The 23,299-nt window shown below is 41.5% G+C and overlaps 1 protein-coding gene across 1 annotated transcript in view; it reads left to right on the forward strand.

The window, feature by feature from the left end:
* The window catches only part of EVL (Enah/Vasp-like), a 247,198-nt gene that overhangs the window by 9,347 nt on the left and 214,552 nt on the right, over positions 1–23,299 (forward strand). The window lies entirely within an intron of this gene.

Consider the following 23,299-nt stretch of genomic DNA (forward strand, 5'->3'; position numbering starts at 1 on the left):
GCTACACCCGTAGCAGACCAGGAGTACAGCCAGCGCTGCAGCCAGGGAGTTGCAGCGCTGGCTGAGCTTTGTAAGTGTGGACACCGAGTAAGTTGCAGCACTGTAACCCCCTCACCAGCGCTGCACCTTACAAGTGTAGCCAAGCCCTAAGCTATTCATTGACAAATCTCCCCTCCTCTGCTCCCTTGCTGAAGTTTTAGAGAGTTGCATGCTAATGAAAGCGCAGCTTTCATAGGAACAGAGGCATGACCTAGTGATCTGGGTTGAGCTGTGTGAAATTGCAAACATTTCAGTTTTTTATGAGACAATTTTGCCGCCACCAGATTTTTCACAATGGAGTGTTCACATCAAAATGCAAACATTCAGATTTTTTATAGACGGAGTCTCAAAAATCGATCTTAACCCATATGAAATTTCAAAATTCAAAATTAGGAAAACAGTAATGTTTTTCCAAAGAGGCAACCGCCCCCTCTCCAAATAACCCTGCAAACCCCGTGCCAGCAAAATGACCTCACAAGAAAAAAGTCAATGTTTGTATTCCACTACAGCTAACTGAAATTGTAACAAATTGCAAAGCTTTCAAATTCAACTGAATATTTCATGAAATATCTGAGACAAGGCTGGGGAGCCAGGAGCTCATGAGTTCTGTTCCCAGTCCTGATGCTGACTGTGTATGTTCATTACAGAGTCTGTCTTCACTTCTTCTGTTGCTTGGATGCTGGCCCAAACCCTTCTCTTGTCCACTCACACAGCCCTCTACGTTGAGTGTAGTGGTGTTTTACACCAGGGCTAGCTGGCCCAGCTGGGAGTATGGGTTAGAGTTCAGATGGTGCTTTCACGCAGGCCACTCATATGCAGTGAAGACGTAAGCTAAATCACTTGAATGTTGATAGACTTCCTCTACCTTCCCACAGTTTCCCCTTTATGACCAGAAGGGCAGACTAATTCTCCCACAGTTTATTTGGAAATAGTGCTGCTCAGCTTACTGCAGCATCCAGAACCATGCGATATGCCCCCAGAAATCCTAGCAACACACCCAGGGGAGTGCACACCTGTGGGGACACCGTAACTTGGTTATGGCTTTCCATTGAGGCTGTTCACATCCAGGCTAGGCTAACCCAGGCATTCAGACCTGGTACTGATCACCTGGATTAATTTTGTAGTGAGGACATACAGATTCATGGTGGTCTGCAGCAATTTAATCATTTAACTACTTTTGCTCCACTACCTTATTTGCAGAATGAGGATGATAGTACCTACCTGATGAGGTGTTAAGATATATTAGTTGGGTCCCAATCCAACAAAGGATTTAAGCATGTGTTTAATTTCAAGCACACAAGTAATCCCATTGAAGTGTTTATTTGCTTTGCTGGAGCGGAACCTCAGTATTCGTGAAGCACTTCGAGGATGAAAAGATACAAATGCCAAGTATTAATATTATATAATCCCTGTACTCCATGCACCTCTCTCTATGTATCCTTCCTTCTCCCAAGTGCTCTTCTCTCCCTCCTCATCAGTGCCTCTCTTCCTTTCTTTCCCTGACTCTCACGCATCTGTTAACTACCCCACCCGTGCTCCAATAATTAACATAAAAGAGAATAGTATCAGAGGGGTAGCCGTGTTAGTCTGGATCTGTGAAAGCAGCAGAGAGTCCTGGGCACTTTACAGACTAAGGGCTTGGCTACATTGGCACTTTACTGCGCTGCAACTTTCGCACTCAGGGGTGTGAAAAAACACCCTTCTGAGCGCTGCAAGATGCAGCGCTGTAAAGTGTCAGTGTAATCAGGGTGGCAGCGCTGGGAGCGCGGCTCCCAGCGCTGCACGCTACACCCGTAAGGGATGTGGTTTACAAGCAGCATTAGGAGAGCTCTCTCCCAGCGCTGCAGCTCTGACTACACTCACCTTTCAAAGCGCTGCCGCGGCATCACTCCCACAGCGCTGCCGGGGCAGTGCTTTGAAATTTCTAATGTAGCCAAGCCCTAACAGATGTATTGGAGTATGAGCTTTCATGGGTAAATATCGATGAAGTGGGTATTCACCCACGAAAGCTCATGCTCCAATACGTCTGTTAGGGCTTGGCTACACTGGAGAGTTGCAGCGCTGGTGAAGGGGTTACAGCGCTGCAATTTACTCTGTGTACACACTTACAAAGCCCAGACGGCGCTGCAACTCCCTAGCTGCAGCGCTGGCTGTACACCTGGTCTGATTGGAGTGTAGCGATTCCAGCGCTGGTGATGCAGCGCTGCTCATCAGGTGTGGACACCAACAGCGCTGCTGTTGGCCTCCAGGGTATTAAGAGGTATCCCAGAATTCCTGTCTACAACAAACCGGAAGAATGGCTGAAGATGGGCTCTAAAAAACAAACACAGCTGCTCTTTGCTCCAGCGAGCGAGCGAGCCGCGGCAGGGAAATTGCTTTGGAATGTTCACAGCTGTTTGTTTGAGGGGAGAGGGGAGTCCGTGTTGAGCAGCTGCTTATGTGGTCTGAAGGCTATTTAGGAGTGCATAATTTGCATTTAGTGAATAAGAGAGGGGTGGGGGAAGGGTCAAAACTTTTAAAATGATTGAAGGTAGCTGTTGTGTATCTTCCAGTCCTTAGAACTTGCAAGGCAGGGAGCTGAGAACAGCTGCTAGTGTTTGCTTGAGGAGAGAAACAGCACGGCGGGGGGGGGGGGGGAGTCCGTCGGAGAAGCTGCTTATCTGGTCTGAAGCCTTTTTGCATTTAAGAGTGATTGAGAGAGGGGTGGGGGAAATGGCCAGAATTTGCAAGGCAGGGAGCTGTCACAGTGTCTGCTCCAAAAATCCACTCTCTCTGTCTCCCCCACGCTCCCTGTCACACTCCACCCCACCCCTCTTTTGAAAAGCACGTTGCAGCCACTTGAATGCTGGGATAGCTGCCCACAATGTACCACTCCCAACAGCGCTGCAAATGCTGCAAATGAGGCCACACTGCAGCGCTGTTCCTACACAGCTGTACGACCACAGCTGTAACTCCCAGCGCTGCACATTTCCGAGTGTAGCCAAGCCTTTAGTCTATAAGGTGGGACAGGACTCTTTGCTCCTATAAAAGAGAATGAAACAGAACTCAGAGTATATCTGCACTTGAGCTGGGAGATGTGATTCCTAGGTCACACAGATGTACCTGTGTTAGCTCTGCTCTTATTAGCATTCTAAAAATAGTAGCTTAACCAGAGTTAGTGTGGGTACTAGTGCACTAAAATAGTAGGGTACCCAAGGAGGTGGCTCAGGCTAGCCCACCTGAGTAAGTACTCACCTGGACCACTGGATACACAATCAGGTGGCTAGCCCGAGCTGCCACTCAGGCTACCCTCCTTTTTTTAGCATGCTAATAGGAGCAGAGCTAGCACAGGTTGCCTTAAATATAGCTCAGTGGTTTGACCATTGTCCTGTTAAATGCAGGGTTGTGAGTTCTGGTCCTTGAGGGGGGCCATTTAGGGATGTGGGGGCTGGTTCTGCTTCAAGCACGGGGTTAGAAGGGACCCCAGGAGGTCATCTAGTCCAAGCCTGATATTCTATGAAATACCTTTTGATGGTGTGCTTTCCCCTTTCCTTCTTCCTTCTTTTTTAAATTGTTGGGCAATAACAGCACTCCCTGTGTGTGCGTGTGTGAACAGCAGCTAGGACAATTGGGCCCCGATCCTGATGGGATCTTTGGGAGCTGCCACAATATACAGTATAAATAAATACAAGTGCAAATACTGTATCTGATACAGTAATAAGTGGAACTTTTGTTCAGTTACTTTTGGTTAATATCTGTTTCAATAAGTAACGTTAGCACGGACTAAAACTAATAATGTAATGGAGTCATTTCAGTAACCTATTGTAACTTTTACTGTATTATGAAAGTTTGAAATTTGCGATTTGTTTGTTGACTGATGGCATCTTCTGGGTTAATTCAGATGAACATCTGATCTCAGCAAACATTTTCTTAAGAAACAACAGTTGATGTGCCACTAAATAAGCTGTGCTTGCTTTCCTCATTCAGCTAATCTCATTGTAGCACCTCTAACACAGTCAAGTAAGTAAAACAAACAGTATTTGGCCTGTCACAAATGCACCAAATGGTGTATATTTACTTTTTATTTAGCGTTTTATACAGTGGCCTGGATACAAAGTCACTTTTTTTTTTTTTTTTTGCCTTATTTGTTGCTGTTACATTTTCCCCAAAATAAGAACTGTCTGTACTTTAATAAATGGATAGAGTTGGGTAGCTTCTCTTAAATATAGTACTTCAGGATCATTACAGTATCTGAAATGCTGTTTTGTAGGCTGCTACAGAAATAGCCCTAACCCTGTCCTAACCTTGTATAACAGTAAGTATTTTTCCTTTTTCTCCTCTTGCAATGGATTGAAAGCAAACTTTTAAACCAGCACACTGGCTATTTTCAAACGTATGGTTTTGCATTCAGGCTGAGGAAAGCAAGATACAAAAATCAGCTGTTCTAAGTCGAATGGTTCACTCTGTTTTGGTTCGTGGCTTGAAACTTTTTTTTTCTTGATCACACCTGTTTGTGAGTAGAAGATTATCAGCATGGCAGATTTCCCTTGCATCCCACATGAAACTTTTTCATATGGAGAAAACATCTTAAGGCAGCATTTTAAACAATTATTTTAATTAAAAAGAAGAAGTAAAAAAAAAAGGAAATTCTGTCATCCAGAGAGCTTGGAGAGCACAGATGTGTGCAGGTGGCTATAACTGAGTGGAGATGAGTGTCAGATACAGGTTAAGAGCCAAGCTGTGCCTTAGGAAATGTGTATAAAACTCCCATTGAAGTCAAAAGGGATTAAACATATGTACTGGATTCAAGAGCAATATGTACTCAGCCAAATGGGAGAGTGAAGAGGCTTTCTGGAGTCTGAATTGTTTGCTAGGCTCTAGTAGCATCTGTCACCCTGACCAAGTGCTGGGATGTAAAATATTAAACATGTACAAATAAGGAAAAAATACCTATGGGGGTGGTACAGAGACACCATGATAATATGTATATGAAACATCGAATCACCAGCAGCCAAACCAAACCACATCTTTCTCTCCTCTCAAGACCTTGCCAGATTTGGGGTCTAGTGGAGTCTGCAGCTCCTGACCATCCTTGCCACGTATGCCTTGTTCCTTGTACATCCAGGACATTGCTGCCCAAAGTCAACCTCAGGGATTACTCCTGTCCCAAAGTCCTTGGAATGTAATTGTTGTTTGTTTATATTGCATCTTGGGTATGTATAGTGCTTTACAAGGTATTCTGAGAGGATTACAATCTGGAATTAGAGCAAAGTCATAATAAATGGACAAAAGATCAGGAGCAGTAAATGAAAGGAGTTGGCTATGTCCCTTGCAAGGTGTTGTTTCTTGCAGTGAATAAGAAACAAAAGATTGCATTGTGGAGTTCTAATTAGTTGCTTTTCAATATATAATAGATTTAAGGAAGGAACTAGTGGTGGTACAGTGGAGACTGAGTCACTAGGCCTGCCAGAAGTGAACGAGGAGGGGTTGTCATAAGCATAATTCTTAATTCTGAACCTTTAGAGTCCAAAATGTGGGTGCCTGCATGAAACCTCCAAGCTTAATTACCAGCTTGGATCTGATAGCGCTGCCACCAGCCAAAAATTTCCAGTGTTTGGCTCACTCTGGTCTCCCCAAAACCTTCCCTGGGGGACCCCAAGACTCAGATGCCCTGAGTCTTACCACAAAGGGAAATAACTCCCCTCCCCTTGTCTTCTCTTTACTTCCTCACCAGGCTTCCCCTCCGTGGGTTATCCTGGAAGATTACTGTACTTAAACTCCTTGAATTACAAAACAGAGAGGGCAATTTACCTTCCCCCCTCCTTCTTTTTCCCCCTCCCAGTCTTTCCCTGAGAGAGACCATAATCCTGGCACAGGGATTTCTATCCCCTAGAGCCTCACTTAGAAAAGAAAATCCAACAGGTTTTAAACAGAAAAGCTTTATATAAAAAAAAAGAAAAGACATAAAAATGGTCTCTGTATCAAGATAACAATATACAGGGTCAATTGCTAAAAAGAAAAATATGAATAAACAGCCTTATTCAAAAAGAAATAAAATTTAAACATCCCATCAACTACACACATGTAAATACAAAGAAACCAATAACAGCCTATTGTTTTTCTACCTTTGTACTCACAACTTGGAAACTGAAGATAGATAGAAAGATCCCTCTTACAGCCGAGAGACAGACAAAAAGACTCAGACAAAGGGACACACACCCAAACATTCCCTCCGTGAGCTTTTAAAAATCTTGTTTCCTGATTGGTCCTCTGGTCAGGTGTGTGGTTCCCTTTGTTAACCCTTTACAGGTAAAAGAAACATTAACCCTTAGCTATCTGTTTATGACAGGGGTGTCAGGACGATCTGAGCTAGTGGTCACAGCAGGAGTCAGGCCAAGTCCGATAGCAAGAGGTCAGAGTCCAAGACAGGCCAGAGGGTAAACAAGATCAGGAAGGGTCAGGTTACCAGGAGATCAGCAGCAGGCAGTAGGAGCTGGTATCTCAGGGGAAGTAGCCCAAAGCCAGGAGAACCCAGTTTCATGGACAGCTGCCTGTGCCTGTGCTTGGTTCACCGGACGCCCAGTATTCTGCCAATCAGTTTCCAGGACTGGGGTCCTCTGTCAGAGTTCAGCGCCTATTCTGATGACAGGAGGTTACTGGGTGGCAAGTTGGAGCTTACTAGCTCCAAAGAACCCTGTGCAAAGCCAGACCAACACAACTGAGGAGGAGTAGGGTGGGGGCAGGGAAAATGGGGGAAATAGCCTGATTCTGGGCCAGGTTCAAGACAGCTCCAAGTTACCCCAGCTATAGGGGAGCCGTTTCACTGTCTGAGGATGAGCAGCACAGCCGGGGTCATAGATCTGTCCTAAGTTCAAGTCACCTAGATTTGTTTCTTGACAAAGAAGTGCTTGAAATGTGTCATGAAAAACAGGAAGGTGGAATTAAGAGACACCCAAATAGGTTGCTTGTGTTGAGCCAGGTTGGCCTTTCCCTTGCCCTAAAGCAGGGGGAGTCTATTTTTTTTATCAAGGTTGAAATGTCTTAATCAAAGCATAGTCAAGGTCCAGACTCCAGAGAAAATAAAAGGAAAAAAAAGTTAAGGGTCCATTCAAAAGCGTCTTGTGGTCTGCCTATTGACTACCCCATCCTAAAGTTTCTTATTTTTTGTGTATTGATTTCAGTGGTGCAGTCCTGAGATATAACATTAACCTGTGTTTTTTTGACTCTGCAATATTTCTCTCCACACTGGCTCTCTTAAGATACTAAAAGGGCAAAAGCCAAAGGGATTGGATTTCTCCTAATTAATGGTCTCCAGCCTAACCACAGACAGTCAGTGTTTTTCTGAATCATTTATGATATGGAAGGGCACAGAGGACCATTTTCTCACTTTACACCCTATGAAATCCCACTGACTTCAGGATATATTAGGGCAAAACTTGACCCACTGTCTCTGAATTCAGTGAAGCGACACACCAGTGAAGTTAATAATAATAACTGCTTTTTTTTTTTTTTTTTTTTTTTTTTTTTTTTTTTTTTTAAGTAGATTAGGACTCTGCCTCATTCTTGTCAAAAGTTTAAACTTTGCTTTTGATTTAATTAAAAGTTCAGATCTAAACTTTACAATTTCCATCTGCCCAGTGTAAATAAGATTTGCTTGTTTTCTGTCCTGAGCTGATAAGCAAAAACTATTGGCAGAATTGTAAAACCAAATGTAATTACAAGTCTTTGCTGGAGACCAAAAAAAAGGAAAAAATCCAACAACCCATTGTTTTGAAATTGTATAGTGTGAAAGCTTGTGAGCATTACAGAAATAGCACAGGAGAAAGTTTCAGAACTAGACATTCAACTGGAGAAGATGGAAGCAAGTTCACAAAGGGAATAAATGCATATTGTGACATGCCTCAAATGATGAAGCATCTTTGTTGAAAGGTCTGCAGTATGAATACTATTTTTCAGTTTAGCTTCATGCAGTTAGTAACTCAAAGTGAAATCTGTGTTGAATACCAGTTGTATTTACTGATGGATTTTTAAGACTCATTCCATTGTGGAAGGAGGGAACATGGAAAGAATTGTTCTTAGTGCTTAGGGCTCAAGGCTTAAATTTTCAAAAGAAGCTAATGATTTTTGGGTAACATCAATTTTTAGATGCCCACTTGAAACACTACTAGGTCACAGATTGGTTTGAGTAGATAAAGTCCTTGGTGGTAATTGCTGGAAAGTCACAGATCTTGGCTCCACTCCCAGGCAATGTATTCTGCTGATGTTTCATCAGGGGATGGAAACCTTTCTGCCACTGCTTGTACGGGAAACAGTGAGAAAAGCCAGTCGTCATAGATTCTATATACAAATATGTCCCAGATGCTTTATAGAAACGCTCTAGCAGTAAGGTCAAACTCCAGCATATGTGGTCAATGAATATTTATTTAATAATTTAATTCAAAGATCAGATCAATTAACTAATGAGAAGGGGGTCCAATGTATAGACACATACAAGACTTCCAAGCTCAAGTGCTAAAACAATGCCTTTTTTTCTTTTAATTTAGTGTACACCCTCCATATCCACTTTGGGCATCTTGCCCTTGATATGAGTCTGTTCTTTCATTCTCCATCTCTTGTTGGCCAAAGCATGTGGCCGCAGATCCAATTAAGGCCTGATCTTGTGAACTTCCTATGAGCAGAACTTCCCTTCACTGCCATGGTCATCCCTCACATGGGGATGGTATGGGAAGAGCCCAGTCCTGCTAACTCAAAGTGCAAAGATCCTGCATTGACTATACAAGCAAATGAGAGCAGAAGATCCCCTGAAAAAGCTTATTAGAGATGTCATTAGCTACTAGAAGTCATAGTCCAAATATGATTCTCTCTTAGAAGCATGGCCTACACCTCCATGTCAGTAAAGTGGGATTGGAGTGTTGGGTCAAATTTGAGTTCCCTGAGGCCAGAGCGAAGAAATGTGAAGGATCTGAATTGCAGTTCGACTCCACAGACGGCACCTGCATCGGAAGGAAGTTTTAGAGATTCATGCCCTAAAAATGATGTGCATTTATTTTGTGTCCATATTTTTGCATGCAGGACAAAATCTCATTGAAATGGAGTACTATAGGACAAACAGCTAAAGTACGCTAGGAGGACCTGCCTCTGAACTTGCACCACTGAGAATTGGAGGGTAAATAAGGTGAGAATTAGGTTAGAGACTGAATAAATATGAAAAGTAACTTTCACACTTATCTGCAGGAAGTGAACCCTTATGGTTACTTTTTTTTTTCTCTTTTAAAAAACCTGGGCAGTTAGTGTGTGTGGGTGTTTTTTTAATGCGCAGGATGTTTTCAAATATGGATTAGTAATCTATTATTTTAAAAAATAGCCATATATTCATCCTTTTCTAGGATTTTTTTTCCAGTACATCATTATAATGTCCCATTAGTATAAGCCAGGATATTGAAAATGTTGAAAGACTGAGAAATGAAGATTTGAAATTGCCAGGTCTCTCATTTCTTCAGTAGACTCAAGATGAGTTTTAACAAAGCTGAAAAGCAAGAGAAAAACCACATAGCCAGGGAATTGGCTGAGCCCATAACCTGAACTCAGCAGAGCACACTGACCTTGAGTTAGAGTCCAAACCCTATCCTGGCCTGGGGGATTAATTCTTTTGTATCTCAAAATCACTATCAACAAACTTGTCTGTTCCTGGGGGTTTCTCCAGGATTTCCTTTGTCCTAGTTTCCTGTAGCCCAGTGGTGTCAAATATCATCTGTCCTGCATGTAGCACACTTGGGCTACACAGAGTCAATAGAATCTAAGGCTTCATTTGGGGGGAAAAAAGACAATTTCTAACCATCATAGTTGGAAAGATACCCTTCCAAATTTAAAGGCTGTAGAACTCGGTATAGTGATGTCTTCTCGAGTGTGCAGAGTGTCTGAAACAATGGCAGTGTATTGCAGCTAATTGCTGTCCCAGACCCATAGGCAACAAAATCGAAGACAGCAGGGACTCTGGGTACCATGCCAGTTCCAGACAACCCCAAACCTGTCATCTACAGAAATAATTATGATTGGAAAAGGTTCAGAGAAGAACTACAAGAATAATTCAAGGTCTGGAAAATATGCCTTACAATGAGAACTCAATCTGTTTATCTTAACAAAAGGCTACATTTAGAGGACTAAACTCTATCGATATAAGCACTTATATCAACACGTGCTAGAGATCCAAGCTAAGGAGTTGTGCCATTTGAATTATATCTGTTTCTAACGGATTTAATTAAAACTGTAAGCCAAGCCAAAGAGAAGGTTTAGAGGTGACTTCATGGTCCATAAGTACCTGTACAAGAAGATGATGTCTGATACTGAAGGGTTTTTCTGTCGGACAGAAAAAAGTGTAACCAGATCCAGTGTCTGGAAGTTGAAGCTAGATGAATTCAAACTGGAAATAAAGTGCAATATTTAACCATGAGGGCAGTTAACCATTGAAACACTTTACCAAGGGATGTGGTGGGTTCTCCATCACTTGAAATCGTTAAAACAAGACTGGATAGCATTCTGAAAGATAGGAACTAGTTCAGACCCAAGTTATGGGCTTGATGCAGGAATTACTGAGTGAAATTCTATATTCTCTGTGGTGCAGGAGGTCAGACCAGGTAGATGAACATAATGATTCCTTCTGCCCTTTTAAAATCAATGCATCAGTTAATTAAGGTTATTAACTTAGTTTAATGTACTTAACTGAATTAATGTAATTAATTTACTCTTAGATGTGATTTCCATGCATTACGCATGGCCTGATTCTGTATTGTATTGCTTTCCCTTGATGTATAATCCCTAGCCATGGAATTTAAATGCATATACCTTCTGAACAGCCACCAGCAGCACTGGTTTGGTCTGCTACACTCAATACCACAGGCTCCGTTAGCTAGTTTTCATGTTGCTTTTCCTCCCTTTTATCCTCTATGATGATCTGATGATTTGGCCTTATGTATACTATATGGGTGAGTGCAACCGAAATGCAAAGATAAATCTGAAAATGGCAGAGATTTCCCCCCCTCCCCCAAGAGTGGTTACTTATTGAACATGGATAATTTTAAAGTATAGAAATGGAAGATTTTCTAATCAAATAGCACCAAGAAAATGCAGTGCCATTTATTTTCCCCTTTGTGATTTTATCAATATTAAGGAAAATTGCTATTTAAAAAAATCATATATATACATTTTAGAAGTAGAACATGGAAATGTGAGAAATTACAATAAATTCTTACAATGTTTAATAACATTTGAATAGAAAAAGTTAAATGATAGAATTAGGATTATATTAATTTTTATCCAAAAGTATCATTTTGCAAGACTCAATCTGTACAATTGTGGTAATATAAATTTAACATATGATTTAGTTAAGGCCTTTACAAATATGAAGAAAATTATAGAAATATTAGCCTTGACCCTATAAATATTTATTTATGTACATGCATTATTTTGAATGAGTAGTCCAGCTGGCACTACTCATCTGAGTAAAATTGCATCTGTGATGAAGTTTTTGCAGGATCAGGGCCATAGACATGGAGCTTTATTTTAATCTCACGCTCGTGTATTTCAGGAGTAAATGAATGGAATCAGTGGACTTCATCTTTTTAAAATAAGGGATGAGACATATGTTAAAATCAAACTACTGTTATCTTTGAAGTATAGTTATCATAGTTTCTTTGTGACACTGGGATGAAGTATGTGTTGTTCTGTTCTCTAGAAAGCAGCTCTGTACTTTTGCATACGAGGGACTTCTCAGTAACTTCTTAAAGATAAGTTTAAATTGCACAGTATTTATAAATTATCAAAATGACACAGCAATCATGGTGTTGTTAGAGATGGGTGAGCCAATGTTGAATAAATAATAAAGAACTTACCTGAAACTTAACCCAAAATTTGGCTTTGTGCTCCTAAATCTCTTTGAAAATCTATCCCTAGAGCGATGGTGTCCAAACTTTTTCCTGTCACACCCAACCCTTATGGGTAATGAAATCTGTCTGAACCTGCCCCCATTACTACACGGTTGGCGCAGTAGAGGAGCTTGGGCTGAAATGGGCAGAACTGGGTATGGGAGAGGAGCTAGGACTAGAGGCAGAGTTGACCTGGGAACGGAGAGGGAATGAGGGCAGAGCTGGGCTGGGAGTAGAGCAGGGGGCTAAGTGGTGCTGTGGCTGGGGGCGGAGCTGGGCTGGGCGGCACTCCCCTCCCACTCCCCAGAGGGGCTGACCCAAGCCCCACTGCGTGCCCCCTTGAACGTTCTAGAGGAGGCATGCCCCACAGTTTGGAGACCAGTGTGGTAGAGGGAGGAAATGGTTATCTTTTGGGTTTAATTTTGTGTACCTATACACTTCCTGGTATCAGCTTGTACTGGAAAAAATGCCAAAATACTTCAGAAAAGGCTGGTCTCACTTGCTCTAAGTTTCCAGAAATCTTATGGGACTTCTACCCCAATTTGATTTGAAACCAGCCTTTGAACTCTGCCCATCTCACCCCTATTGTAATATCAGCAAAACCAGACATTTATAAACAATATGATTCTTCATTAGGCAATGATGATTAGTAAGACTTTGAAAAGATATGTGGATTAAAGTTATCACCTTATTTGGAGAGTTGCTCCAAATTTGGCTGTCACCAGAGAATATTTTTGGCTCTGGGACAATTTCCTTTACATGGCTCTTAAGTAAAGAATCTCCAGTGTTTGGATAGTGATGGTTAACAAAAGATGGGACTGTTGGTTAGGATTATTTTTGTATGAAGAAGAGAGGATGGAATGCAATAAGTAGGTCAAAAATAGAAACACATTTTGTTTGGCCAGAAATTATATGTATAAATCTTATCTGACTTTTAAAAGTGGCTTGTTTCAAGGCAGGTTTTTTAGCACGTTGAGTTCTGCAGATCTGTTTGCTCATTGTTTTGTTGTTGAGTGCTTCTAGATTTGTAGTTGTTTAGTGGGATTCTGTAGATGCCACTCTAGAAATTTAAATGGTCAGATCTCTGTCCCCATCCTAATTCCACCCCATTGTGAACTGGCTCATTGGGAAAAGTTACAGTGGAGAAGGGGGGCGAAGGGGGCGGGGGGAAGGAGAGGCAACTATAACAGGGTATGTCTTCTCTGCCCAGTTAACCTGGGTTTTAGCCTCAACACTGTCATTCACACAGCCAAACCTCTGGTTTGGAGTTGCTGCAAGCCTGGAGACGGATTACAACCATGTCTGTCCTTCACTGGGCCTAGAACAGTGGTCCCCAAACTGTGGTGTGTGCCCCTCTAGAGGGCTGCAGAGAAACTTACAAGGGGGCATGGCGGGGCATGGGCCAGACCCTACGGTGGGCAGTCCTGCTCTGCCTTTAGCCGAGACCCCGACCTTGTATGCTGACTGCTGCCCCACTCCTGGCCCTGGCTCCTGAGGTTGGGCGGGGGACTTGGACAGATTACATTATAGGTAAGAGGGGGCGTGACATAAAAAGTTTGGGGGCCACTGGCCTAGAATCAGCTCACTTTTCAGTGAGCATGCAGGCTAAATCATTCAAGTGCTGTCAGTCCAGTCTGTCAGTGCCTTTCCACAATTCCCCCTAAGTTATCCCACATATGACTGGGCAAGAATCTCTGAGCATCTCAGCACAAAGAATTACGGGAGATTCCGCACGCACCCATGTGTGTCTGGGGGTAACTGTGAGGACTCAGCAACTTGAATAGGGCTGTGCTGTGGGAATGCTTGCACCTGGTCTAGGCTGATCACCCAGCTTAATTGCACAGTGAAGACGCAGCTGAGAGGCCAGTAGCAGGCTGTAGGGAGTGACAGGAATGGAAAGACTGAAATAGAGAGGAGCGTGGTGAGTGAGAGAAGAATGATGGCATTAGCAGCAGCATTTTGGAGTGACTTGAGTAGAGATAGTGGAGAGACAGTGTGGCCAGACTAATCTGAGTGCAGAGGTCCCTGGCCATTTCATCTCCCACCCGTCATGCCGGGTGGTGCCCAAGACAAGGGGAGCCTGTGCTGCCTCATACATGGCAGAATTCTCTAGTGGCTTACTGCACCCTCTATGCTGCTCCAGGGTGGATAGAAACTATCCCATTGTACTGTGTCAACAGGCAGACTCTTAAGGTGTTCCAGGCAGATTACTTAGGAAGTCTAGTTTAAGTGATGGAGATAACATAGTCAACTTCATGTGGAAAGCAGTAGCTGTACTGAGGCCAAGTCATGGTACTGTGTGGAAACTGACTCCCCATGCCCTTACTCAAATGTGGAAGTGCTACCACTGGTGCTATACGTGGACAATCCCAATAGTAAAACCTAGGTAGATGTGCTCTAGATAGTGTGTGAGAATGGTGGCCTGTGGTTGAGAAATGACATAACTGCTAGTTATAGTTACCTTTTTCTGCTGGCTTTCGTCCATCATTGCACATCATTGCCCATGCATTTCTATGGCTACTAAAGCAATTTGTTTGTCATTGATCTAATAACTGACCCAGGGATCAGCTAGTAGATTAAATAAATGAATAACAGGAAAACAACATGTGCCAGTGGGACCCAGGGAAAATTGTTACATGCTGGAATGTTACAATAACCTGTTGAGAGGCAGCATGGTTGTCTAGATCAGAGTTTCTCAGGCTGTTCAGATTGGTGACATCTTGTTCAAATTCAAAAATGTTTACAACCTCTTTACATTTATTATAAAATGATTTAAAAAAAGTATCAATGATAACACTAAGTATGTATCATTTCTTTGTGTGTGTTACAAGATGTTGACAGCGAATGCTTGACCTTGAACAATAAGAGTGTGTGGAGAGTGGGGGAAGCAAAATTTTCTTTGCTTTGGAGTGTAATAAAATTTTTTTCATCATCTCATGACCTCTCCCCTTCTCAATTGTCTTTTGTGACCCCTTAGGGGGTCATGATCCACTGGCTGAGAATCACCAGACTAAAGCAATGAGTGCAAGGATTGGAGTCAGCAAATCTTGGGTCTATCTAATTGGCTGCATAGCCTTGGGCAGATTGTCATCTCTCTGACTTGGTTTCTCCATCTGTTTAAGAACATGTAGTAATATCTGCCTCAAATAGATATGAGTTAAATAATTAATTTTGATACAGTGCTTTGGACATGGAGTGTAAGCATATATACAAGGGCTAAGGTGAACTAGAAAGTGGGGGGCGGGAAATGGGCTCATGCTCTCTTTAGTTGCCTGATATGTGAAGACAACCGGTTTCTCTGCTTGTTTAATATATTAGAAAATCTGGTCTTGTCTGTGACTACAAACCTTCTGACACTGAAAGCTGAACAGTTTGTTTTTTTTTGTTTTTTGTTTTTTGGTATTTAACATGCATTTAACTCCAAGGCTTAATGTGCAGCTGTGAGACATGATGCCTCTTTTAACTAACATGTGTGAATTGCTGATAGTACATAGCAGACTTCCACCTTTCCTTTCAAAGAACACCGGGACAGAGCAGATTTGGAAATCCTGTTACTTATAAGGTTAAAAAAAAGTGAATAAAAAAGGGAAACCAACACAATTTAAAAAGAAACCATTTGTAGGTCACTCTGTAGTTGTACATCAGTTTTATTTGTCATGTGATGTCACGGGGCTGCTGCGACATGTTTTTGATACCTGACTCTGAAAGAAGAGGCCCTTGCTGAAGCTCTGCAAAGAAGTTTATAGTGCTAACACAACCCCACATCCACCTGGTGACCTCTTTTCAGGCTGTGTGTGCTCCCGATCCACAGATATTCAAGAAAACAAATTCCTGAGCTACCTCCAGTATCTTAAAATATAATCATGGCCATCAGTGACCCAGAAGCTTTTTGTAGGAGAGAAGGATGAAGTCTCAATGTTGTATCCTAATAACACTGAAAGTCTTCTGCCTCTCCCTGAGCTGTAGAGTGCCCTTTGCACATGTTCACTGTGGTAGGTACAAAATTCTAAGGCCCAGATTTTGATTTGTGTATGTGTGGAGACAGGAGGGTAGGTACAGAACCCCTCCCCCCCCCCCCCGACCCCAAATCCTTGTGCTCTCATGCCACTTAGGAAGCACAGCTGCTGTTTTCTCCATGTATTTATCCCTCTGATGTATTTATAGAGAGCAATCCTATCTCCCTTCAGCCTTCTTTTGTTTAGGCTAAATAAGACAAGCTCTTCGGGCCTCCTCTTGTAAGGTAGGTTTTCCATTCCTCATATCATCCTAATAGACCTTTTCTGCATCTGTTCTGGTTTGAATTAATCTTTCTTAAACATAGGAGACCAGAATTGCACATAGTACTCCAGATTAGGTCTCACCACTGCCTTGTATAATGGTACTAACACTTCCCCATCTCTAATGAAAATGCCTCACCTGATGCATCCTAGGACTGCATTGGCCTTTTTCATGGCGGCATCACATTTGCGTCTCATAGTCTTCCAGTGATCAACCAATTCACCCAGGACTTTCTCCTCTTCTGTCACTTCCAGCTGATGGTGCAGTCTATGATCTCTTCCTGTTCATTGGGGAACTCTGGAAGATACATTGTCTATAGGGTGATGCACCTACATAATGCAGGCCAAAACCTAAACAGCGTGACGTGTCCCTAAACTTTCAGAGATCCTTTAATGGAGGCGTATTTCTAGTGGCATGAGACCACTGATTTTTGCTTGTCTTCCCACAAAGTTATCTGATACACCTAACAGATGAGTGTCTTTGAGCACTGTATGAGGACTAACAAATTAAAACTTCCATTAACTTCCCCCCCTAAATATTTTGCTGATAAAAGTGAATGAATACTAGTCTGAAATCTCCAAGACGTTGGGTTTTATTGTTGATGTTGATTTCTAATAAAATAATTCCATAGTATATTCCTGCCAGGCAATGGCTCTGACACCTTTTCTGTCAGGCAAAACTTTATTTTTATTTTTGTTCTGAATATACAGAGCCCTGGAAGTGAGGATGTAGATATCTTAACTAAAGCACTGGGACATCATGCTGAAGAGCAAAACCACCCCAAAACCCAAGAGTATAGTGATTCCAGACCACTTGGAAGGAAAAATAGTATCAAACTTTATATTGGAAAGTTATATACCACTAGTGCTTTATGATGAACAATTGCTATATTCATAATGGATGAAATTCACCCTCTTTTTCACAGAGCCAGTCTAAAGCATTTGCCCCGTACCAGTTCCACTTAGAGCCTCAAAATAGGGCTTACTGGGACATAACTGGCACATAGGCCTTGTGGTAGAGAAACTTCACCTAACAGATCAAATTGCCCTGTCATTTACACCTGTGCAATCTCATTGACTGCAATGGAATTGCAGTGGTGTAAATGAAAGCAGAATTAGGCCCTCAGAAGATATTACGTTGTAGTTGAAAAGTGAGCTTTTAAAGTCTTAATTCCCTACGCTGCATCCTACCACGTCATTAAGGAGTTCACTACTAAATGTTAGGAAGGTTTGTTTGTCTTCCTATGGCTATTCAGGTAGATGCCAAGGAATACGTGGTAATATTTTCACAGGGTAGGACTCATCTGTGTCCTGACAACATGCTTGATAATGACACCAAGATTTAATAGGCATTAATGTACTCAGCTGTGTGTGGGAAGTTGCTTAGTTCATGTTGGCTGTAACTTTTTTGACTGCAAACGCTCTACCATGTAATTAAATGCTTTAGAAGATCCTCTGGGCCATTTGGTTACTTGAAAACTGCTGTAGATATCCAGAGTATTTTTGTTGGCATGTGAATATTCTTCTTTATATTCATATAACAGTATTAAAAAATATATTTAAATTTTCCCCACCTTTTACATGTGCATTTTCAACCTATGACAGCCAAAAGGTCCACTGAAACGGCATGGCTGCTGGGGGTATCTATTATATATTGTCTTAATTTGTGCTGAACATTCATTTGGTGGTGATTTATATTGTAATACCAACACCCCCTCTCACCCTAAAAAAGCTGGCTTACCTAATTACAGCCAGTTTGAGGGACATTTCTATGGAAACTTGACATCTGTAGTTCATTTTATTTACTCACCTAGTGCTGTCCTTGTCTGCTGTTCAGTTTTCAAATAGTTTATTAGGATACTAATCAGACGAGGTGTAATGCCTATAAGATATTTTGGGTGTTTTCTTGTGAATGTTCATGTGATATAATTCTTAATTACTAGGACAACTTTTATGCTGTATGAGTCAAATTAAAGTTTGCTGCATTAAAAAAGCAATAAATAATACATTACTGCCTTTGATTTCCAATTCATGCTGCCTTGTACCTTTCTTTGGTACAGATTTTATAGTACATTAAATCATTTTCTGTACGCAGGCAAAAATCCAGGTCAGGCATATATTTTGAAGGTTTTGATCAAATATAGTAGTGTTTCAAACAGTGTGTCTTAAAACAGTGAATCTTGTTAATTGTTGGTTAGGCAATAATGTGAATGCATTGGTTTCCTCATTACTTTTGACATTCAGAGCAAATGCTTTCTCTCTCTCTCTCACTGTTTTGCCATGTCTTGTCTATTTAAACTGTCAGGTCTTTGGGGGCAGGAACCATGTCTGCTATATATTTATACAGCAACCAACACAATGGGCCTCCAAAACCCCAGTTGGTCCTTTGAGCACGACCCTGATGTAAATGATAAAGTTGACTACAAAACAGGTACATTCTTTAAGTTTTAATTGATTGTTTTAATTAGAATTGAATCAGTTCTGTATTATTGCAGAATCTGATACCACTTAACCCCAGTGGTTAGAAAGACATTAGGAACTGTGTCCGTCTACCTGGTCTCCCCACCCTCCTGGAAGTATTAAAGCAAAGCAAATGGCTGTGTTGAAAGCATATCCATTTCAATGCTGTGGTGAGTCGCTGCTATGTTCTCATCAGCACCTTGGATCATGTACAGAGCATCTGTTACAGAAAAAGAGTGTGCTGTCCAAGCAGCAAGACTGGCCAAGGAGCACAGGTTTGGGACTGATCTCAGGATGTCCACTCCCGTGGTCATCCCTAGGCACTAGATGGATTGCAGGGAGTGAAGCAGTTGATGATCAGACAAAATCAGAAAGGGGTGAGGGCAGATTTTTGTTGTACAAATGTCCCTGCTCTGGGACACTTTTAAAGCGTCATCAGAAGTGCCTGTATGGGACAGGTGAGCTGGAGGAAGGGGAAGCATGCTCATTAATGCATTACTGCTATGCTAGCTTTCCACAAATCAATTGTATTTACATTGAATATTAACAGTATTAAAGAATATTGGGGGCGGGGGGGAATCTGTTGCCAGACATACTCATGGAACCCTTCTGGGATTGTGCAGGTGATGGAATTGGATCCTGTGTGTTTGTAACCTTTTCCCATCAGAGTATTTTTCTCCCCACACACAGATCCAAGCTTCGTTTGCCAGAGTAATCTTCATGCTGGTCAAAATAAAGACCACAGAATGAAGGAACTGAGGAATTTCTCAGTCAAGAGAGAGATTGAAATGAACAAGAGTAGTTTTCTTGTCTCATCACACCATGTCACTATCTCATGACAAAACATGTTATAAGTATCATAGCTGAAAATTATTTTTTTGATGATTATTTTTTTCTCTTTCAATGTCTGGAGGTTTGATGATTGCCAGTGATGTTGCTACTAGTAGCATGCTGTTAAGTCAATATTATCACCACAGATGCCATAAATGTCATTGTTCAATAAAGTCTCTTTGGGCTATTGGAATTTTCAGGGATTCTCCCAATACTAGAATAATCTAAAGTAACCTTTCCCTCCCCCACTCCACTAAACATTTGCAAATCTTATTTTGCAAAACCCAATAAAGACCGTTGAACTCTAAGAAAACCCTACTGAAGAAGATCTTTAAACTATATCCTTGGCTGTTCTCTATGATCGCCATACCTACCCTTGTGCAGAAAAGATAGCACTGATCAAATGTATCAGTATTGCTCAGCGTGCTGCCTTGTCTTTATTTTCCTTCTCCATTTCCACTCTGTTTTTGCCTCCTCTCCAATTGAAATTAATGCTGGATCATTCCATTGAGTTCCTTTTTCAAAGTGGTCAAATTCACATCACCAAAATTGTAACACAGTCCAATGACAGATACAAACATAGTGGACTTCTTTCCCCTTAGTGAGATAAAGAAGCACTTTATTTCAATCTTGTGTGATCAGATGGTACCAATGAGCATCTGGATGGATAGGGGAGCAGTGGAAACTTGAGTCAACAGAGTGAGTGCTGCACAGGCAAAGATAGTACATGCTCTTACGCTAAGTGAAACTGACTTCTGTGTAGAAGGTTAACATAATGTCTACACACAACTTTGTGTTCCATTTAAGCACTACGGGAGAATTTCACCCACAGCCTCTGGCAACTTGCCTCAACCCTGTTCTGGATTGTCATATTTCAAAGCCCCTTCAATCACTTTCTCCTCTACTAAGATTTCCAACAGGGATGACAGTTTTTGTCACATGGACACCTGTCTAGTAGGAATTAGACTGAAACCACCAACTCGTTTTATGTAAGCCACCGAAATGCTGTCAAATGTTAATAAATTATAGTAACTAGTTCGGCTTTAACATGGGTCAGATTGGAAGATGGAAACTGAAAGGCTGGGGTTCCCATTACTTTACTGTCCAGTCACTGACACATACTTACATTCTGGTTTATACGTTTGTTCCATAACATAATAATTTTTGGTGCAAAGTGGGTCTTTTTCTGATTGAGCTGGGCATCCAAGCAGAGAATGAATGACTTTGTCATTGAGCAATTCTTTGTCTTTTGCTGATTCTGATGTACAGGACTCTGTCTCCTTTTTGACACGTTAAAGCCAGTGTTAAATATCCATACTCAATATGTGAGAAGTTGCATCATTTGCTTCTTTGTTCCTTCTTTATGACTTGCTACCTGATTTTGCAGGGTCTTCCGATTTTAACTAGAAGGCCTCCGGCAGGATTATTCCATTCAGGTTTAAAATGCTGTGTGACAGTGATGGCAGTAGATCACTAAGGGTTTGGCATTTCTTTGCCCCCTTATGTTTTCATTAGACACTTAAGTCGTACAAGTTCATGTGGATGCTGCGACATTATGCTCTAGATCAAGGGTAGGCAACCTATGGCACGCGTGCCAAAGGCGGCACATGAGCTGATTTTCAGTGGCACTCACACTGCCCAGGTCCTGGCCACTGGTCTGGGGGGCTCTGCATTTTAATTTAATTTTAAATGAAGCTTCTTAAACATTTTTAAAAACCTTATTTACTTCATATACAACAATAGTTTAATTATATATTATAGACTTATAGAAAGAGACCTTCTAAAAACATTAAAATGTATGACTGGCACGCGAAACCTTAAATTAGAGTGAATAAATGAAGACTCGGTACATCACTTCTGAAAGGTTGTCGACCCCTGCTCTAGATTGTCCAGTCTAGTCTTAATAATTAATTAATATCAAGAAATTACACTGTTAATTCCCTTGTAGGCTGAGAACCATGCTTGAGCAGTATGTGACACTACAAGCAGCTGAGAAAACACTGGATAAAAATAAGTTTTAAAACTTAATCTCAATAAGAACTCTCGGCAATTGACCTTTATTAAATGTAAAAGCCTTCTGTAGTGTGTTTTACCTTTTTTTGAGACTTTCTCCAGCCTTCACAGAGTGGCCATTGATGAGGGCATCAGGGTTTGAAAAGTAGACTGTTTCTTTAGTTCATAAGGAGTTGCAACAATTAGAAAGCATAGCAGTGATTTAGTGAATTCAAATGCAAGGTGAATAGATTTAATAAAATACTGTTTAAAAGCAATATATTTTAAAGCTGGCATTAGAAATCCCAATGTTGCACACAGAGGCCAACTTTGTGGGAGCTTAGCCAGTCTTCAGTCAGATCAGGGTTGGGCCAAAAGGAGGATAGAAGAGAGTGCTTCAATTTTCTTCCTTCATCACTGTGGGATCTCTAATCTTAATCCTGACTTTCAAGGTGAAATCCTGGCTTTCATGAAGGCAATGGCAAAACTTCTGTTATCTTCACTGGGGTCAGGATTTCCCCCTCAGTGTCTGGGAATCTCTTATACTTTCACTGGACCCTACCTTGAAGAAGCAAGGTGGTTTTCTGATATTTTTGTTCCTCTTTCCTCTGATAATGTGGAGCTCTTCTTTTTTTCTAATTAGGATACTCAGAAGCACCTACTTTTCATTTCACCTCTCCATTTTAATGTTCATTTTTGAGGATAAGAGATACTGTGGCCAAATTCACCCTTCATTTACATCAGATGGTGTAACCAAGGTCAAAATTTGGCCAGTTATGTTTTTCTGTTACTATAATATACACTTATTCCCATTTTAATAACTTGTTTCCTTTTAAACCAGGGACTGGCAACTTTTGGCACAAGCTCGCTGGCGGGCCAGGCCAGTTTGTTTACCTGCCATGTCTGCAGGTTTGGCTGATCGCGGCAGGTAAACAAACCGGCCCGGCCCACCAGGGCCTTACTTTGGCGAGCTGCGTGCCAAAGGTTGCTGATCCCTGTTTTAAACAAATGAGGCAATGCAAACAAAATCCGCTGTTCTTACTGTGGGGAAAAAATGCTCTTGCCCCAAATGAATTCAATGCAGCTTTTCTGTAAGTCTCCAGTGTCATTTCTTTCTCTTGTCTTTTTCCTCTCGCTCCAGCCTCTCTGCTGTCAAACACACTTCCCGGGTTCAGAGTTAGGATTCTTGGAATCCTCAATAAAACCTCCTTGAGAACAAGGTGCATGTTTTACCTAAACAAATAGCTATTGTGGGGCCTGATCCTGCATTTCTTACATACCCAAAATGCCCGTTGAGGCTTGGTGTTCAGGGAACACAGACTTCTATGGATTTCTCTCTCTCTCTCTCTCTCTCTCCTCTTTTTTTTTTTTTTTTTTTTTGTCATGTTTATAAAACACAAGGTCTCTAAAGCCTCTCCAGATTGTTTTGGAAGAACATATGCTTTGCCTTTTGAAGTATTCTAGGAATGTTGCTCTGGTGTCTGTCTTACTCCAGCATTCTGATTTGTTTTTTCCTTATCTACATCTAGTACATGCAACTTTTGGCCTTTGTAACCTGAGCTTGAGGTATCTTCTGTTGTGTTGTGATTCTTGTCATATACCACTTATACTTGGGCAACTTCCTACCCTTGTGCTGTTTGAGCCACGTTTGAATCACGAGGCATGCAAGGAAGCCTGGTTTTAGTCACATTTTAAAGAAGCTTTCCATTTGGTTGAATCCCTGTCTCCTTTGCCTTAGAACTTTTCATGTTGCTTCGGAGATTGCATTGCTCTGTTGCTAGGCAGCTGAGGCATCTTCAG

This window comes from Chelonoidis abingdonii, chromosome 4, assembly GCF_003597395.2.
Source record: "Chelonoidis abingdonii isolate Lonesome George chromosome 4, CheloAbing_2.0, whole genome shotgun sequence".
NCBI classification, from domain to species: Eukaryota; Metazoa; Chordata; order Testudines; family Testudinidae; genus Chelonoidis; species Chelonoidis abingdonii.